The 5,037-nt window shown below is 38.6% G+C and overlaps 2 pseudogenes; both read right to left on the reverse strand.

Moving 5' to 3' along the window:
- The window catches only part of LOC127744788 (uncharacterized), a 6,651-nt pseudogene extending 4,721 nt beyond the window's left edge, over positions 1-1,930 (reverse strand).
- Positions 1-4,615, reverse strand: part of LOC107475079 (uncharacterized) — an 18,636-nt pseudogene extending 14,021 nt beyond the window's left edge.
- Between the last annotated feature and the right edge of the window lie 422 nt (positions 4,616-5,037).

A 5,037-nucleotide genomic window follows, 5' to 3' on the forward strand; every position in this document is an offset into this window, starting at 1 on the left:
AAGTGTCGAACACGTTTAACCTCTAGTTTGAGGTCAAACTGGAGGTTAAACGTGGAATGCTTCTTAGTGCCCTTTCTCATTCTGGCGTTTAACTTCCAGTTTGAGGTCAAACTGGAGGTTAAACGCCAGTTACAACATTCCCTCTCTTCTCATGATTTTGGCGTTTAAGCTCCAGTTTAACCTTAAACTGGAGCTTAAACGTCCCATTTGATTCTTAAACTTCCTTTATTGATCTTTGTTGCTTCCTTGCCTAGCCTCTTCTTCCCTGAAATCATCCAAACAATTGCATCAAAGTCTTGCAAAATTTCATGAGAAATCATCCATTCATAGCATTCAAGTAATAACACTAAAACTCATGGAATTTGCATCAAAATCATAATGTTTGGATGATTAATTGCTTGTTGTTCATTTAACCATTCTTGGTTACTTTAAGCTCAAGAAAATGCATAAAACAACTAAAAATAAAAGAAAAAGGCTAGTGAAACTAGCCTAAGATGCCTTGGCATCAACTTCCAGTTTTCATATCTTGCCAAGAGTTTTCTTTTCTATTGATTTATTAATTCCTGCAATTTATTTCTCTTGTTCACACCTTTCAAAAACCCAAAAATACTGTTTTTCATAACCAATTATAAATCATACTTCCCTATAATTTCTTGAGAAGACGACCCGAGGTTTCAATACTTCGGTTTATAAATTTTATTAGGTTTGTTACTTGTGACAACCAAATGTTTGTACGAAGGAATTTTCTGTTGCTTTAGAAGCTATACTTACAACGCGATTACATTTGTGAATTTCTTTACCGAGAGAAAATCCGTTCGTCACTCTACCTCGAAGGGATTGAGCACTGGTTTCCCAAATGCATCACCCCAATCAAACGATAACCGAGGACAAGCAATCTGAATGCAAGCATCCACATAGTCCTCAAACAATGCAATCCTTGCAGGGCTAATCTCAGACATCAAGAAAATAGTGTAAAGGAACCCTTTTTCCTACATATTCGTTTCCAATCTCTCCAGAATCTTAGGGTTCCCTTGCCTACCCAAAGTCCCCAACTCGCTCTCAAAATCGCACCTTTCCTAGATTCCTTCATTCCTACGTGATCATACTCTTCCAGAAACAACTTCCCAATGTAAGGGGCATACCTAAAAGCCATAATCCCAGGATTAGCTATCATGATTGCCTCAAGATAAAACCTTCCATTAGTTACAAATACCAAAATGCTATTCTCAGGATTCTCACTAAACAAATCCATTAACGAAACCTTGGGAGCAGCGCAGCCAAGAACCTCACCGACCGAAAGAGGCTTGGATTGCGGTACCAAAACCCTAAACCCTGAAATCTCGAATTCCGGCTTCACAGCCCTAATTACAGATGCAAACTGAATAGTACCAGCTAATACGAGGCTCTGGGCACGAGATTCGAAGTTCAATTTAACGGTATCAACCAAATGGGAAACGTCGATTTTGATGTCGACGAAGACGTAGAGACAGGGGATGGTGGTGGAATCGATGGGGACAAGGCAGCTATGGCCGTAGTGGATGAGGAGGTCCGCGGAGAGCGCAGCAGCGGAGAAGTCGTCGACACAACAAGCGCCGAAAGTGACGTCACCAGCTGTCTTTCCCTTCCACCTCCCTCCGCTTCTCCCCAACCCACACTGAATCCGTTTTCAAGTCCACTTTCGGTACTGGTGTATCATTTTTGGCGCTACTGAGCGAGTTGTATGCGAGTACCCTTAGGTAAGGATGGTAGAAGGTGGCCGAGTGAGTTTCAAAAAGGCTAAGAAAAAAAGAGTTTACAGAAGATTAGAGAGGGAAGAAGGTTGATTGGTCGATGGAGGTGAGCAAGCTAAGCCAAAGCCAACACCGAAGCGATTTGTGAAGAACCAAATCACTGATTCCATCCTCAACGATGCGGCCCTCAACGACGCCATCTCCGTTCTCCTTCACAACTACAACTTCGAGGTCCACAAATGCGTTTGGCACGTTCTTTCACCGCCGCCAAGCACGTTGCCCTTCAGTTCCCTGAGGGCCTCCTCATGTACTCCCTCCCTCTCTCCAACATCTTCATTGCCTTCGTCGCCATGACCATAAACACCCTTAAAATATACATTCACTCATTTTATTTTTTTGACTCTATATAAGTTTTATTTTTTTCAGTTAAAACCTTGCATGTTGTTTTTTCTTTAACAAACTTTTGCATGTGTTATTGATTCTTTTTCTGATGGTATGAAGGGATTTCACTAGGCTTCAATCTATTGAAACCCAAAATTTTAAAATAAAAGAAAATTTAGGTACTTCAAAAGTTTTTTTTTTTGAATAAAGAAAAACTCAACACACTAAAGTAGAGTAATATAAAAAAATAATACACAAAAAATAATTTAAAAATAAAAATGGCTAATCCATTGTCATCTACGATATTGTCATTAACAACTACATGGATTAGCACTAAATCATTCTTTGTATACAAAAAATTCTGGTATATAGAAAATATCTTATCATCAAATGTTTCATTTTTATGTACCAATATAATTTATATATCTATTTAATTTTATAATATCAAATTATTAAAAATAATTAAATTTTAATTCAATCACTTTAACAATTATTTAAATGTATAAATTTATTAAAAGACTGTAATAATAAAATTAAATTTATATACTTAAATAAGACAATAATTTTATGTCGTAAAACATAAATGAATATACCAATATATTTGTTAATTACTCAATACATTATATATGAGTTGCAAGCACTGCGCTGCTGGCGTATTTATAGACTAAATTTGAGTGTGTGTGTGTGTATCTATATATATATTATTCTAACATGAATTCAAGGAGTGGAGTTATTATTTAATAAAAGTGGGTATAAATTTAGAGTACTCACTGAGTACATTTTAACTACTTTGATTGTTAGAATATAATTAGGATCAATTAGTATATCTGAATATTTATTATTATAAAATATTATTTTCGATTCAATGTGTCAAATTTAAATATAAAACTGTTCATCGCACCATTTAACACTAGTAAAATAGCAAATCGCACATCATGAGATGATGTATTATATTGTATCACATCATACTATGTTTTCTCCCTAAACATCCAATGTTGTTTATAAGCAAAAGCCAATATCCAGCAACTAAAAAAATATCGATATATATAACCTATAGAAAGTTTAATACTGCTGAGAAATGACACTAGTAGCAACCGAAGATACAGAAATTCTCCTTACAGGACGAGAGGACTTCTTCACATAAGAGGAATTCCACTCCCCACCATCTTGAGAATAATAGTACATTAGATATTCACCACCAAAATTGCTCTTTCAAATTCCATTTTCATCTTCTCCACAGCTACACTTACAGAAAGAATCACTACTTTTCTGGCAACTTACACCACCATCTTTACAACCTTCTTCCACCTTTACCACCAACGCATTTTTCTTCTTCTCCCACCAGCCAGGTAACATCCCCAATGCGATCTCTGCCTAAAAGGGCTTGAGCATTGGTTTCCCAAAAGCATCACCCCAATCAATCGATAACCGAGGACAAGCAATCTGAATCCAAGCATCCACGGAGTCCTCAAACAATGCAATACTTGCAGGGCTAATCTCAGACATCAAGAAAACAATGTAAAGGAATCCTTTTTTCTTCATATTCTTTTTCAATCTCTCCAGAATCTTAGGGTTTCCTTGCCTACCCAAAGTCCCCAAAACAACACCTCAATTCCGAGCTTCCTCCCTCGCTCTCAAAATCGCACCTTTCCTATATTCCTTCATTCCCACGTGATCATACTCTTCCAAAAACAACTTCCCAATGTAAGGGTCATACCTAAAAGCCTTAATCCCAGGATTAGATATCATGATCGCCTCAAGATAAAACCTTCCATCAGCTACAAATACCAAAACGCTATTCTCAGGATTCTCACTAAACGAATCCATTAATGAAACCTTGGGAGCAGCGCAGCCAAGAACCTCACCGACCGAAAGAGGCTTGGACTGCGGTACCAAAACCCTAAACCCTGATTTCTCCAATTCCGGCTTTGCAGCCCTAATTGCAGATGCAAACTGAATAGTACCAGCTAATACGAGGTTCTGGGCACGAGATACGAGGTTTAATTTAACAGTATCAACAAAATGGGAAACATCAATTTTGATGTCAATGAAGACGTAGAGACAGGGGATGGTGGTGGAATCGATGGGGACAAGGTAGCTGTGGCCGTAGTGGATAAGGAGGTCCGCGGAGAGCTCAGCGGTGAAGAAGTCGTCGAAACAAGCGCCGTAGGTGACGTCACCGGCTGTCTTTCCCTTCCACCTCCCTCCGCTTCTCCCCAACCCACACCGAATCCGTTTTCAAGTCCACTTTCGGGTGCTGGTGTTTCATTTTTGGCACGGCTAAGCGGGTTGTACGTGAGTATCCTTATATGAGGAATGTAGAAGGTGGCCGAGTGAGTTTCAGAAATCTCAGGAAAAAAAGGGTTTACAGAAGATTATAGAGGGAAGAAGGCTGATTGGTTGATGGAGGTGGAGCAAGCTAAGCCCAAGCCAACGCCGAAGCGGTTTGTGAAGAACCAAATCCTCGATTCCATCCTCAACGACGCGACCCTCAACGCCGCCATCTCCGTTCTCTCTCACAAATACAACTTCGAGGTCCAGAAATGCGTTTGGCGCGTTCTTTCAACCTGCGCCAAGCGCGTTGCTCTTCAGTTCCCCGAGGGCCTCCTCATGTACTCCTTCCCTCTCTCCGACATCTTTACTGCCTTTGCCACTATGACCATAAACACCCTTAAAACATACATTAACTTAATTTATTTTTTTGACTCTAGATAAGTTTTATTTTTTTCAGTTAAAACTTTGCATGTTGTTTTTTCGTTAACAAACATTTGAATGTGTTATTGGTTCCTTTTCTGATGGTGTGAAGGGATTTCACTAGGCTTCAATCTATTGAGACCCAAAATTTTAAAATAAAAGAAAATTTAGGTACTTCAAAAAAATTTTTTGAATAAAGAAAAACTCAACACACTAAAGTAGAGCAATATAA

The sequence above is a fragment of the Arachis duranensis genome, chromosome 2, assembly GCF_000817695.3.
Source record: "Arachis duranensis cultivar V14167 chromosome 2, aradu.V14167.gnm2.J7QH, whole genome shotgun sequence".
Taxonomy (NCBI): domain Eukaryota; kingdom Viridiplantae; phylum Streptophyta; class Magnoliopsida; order Fabales; family Fabaceae; genus Arachis; species Arachis duranensis.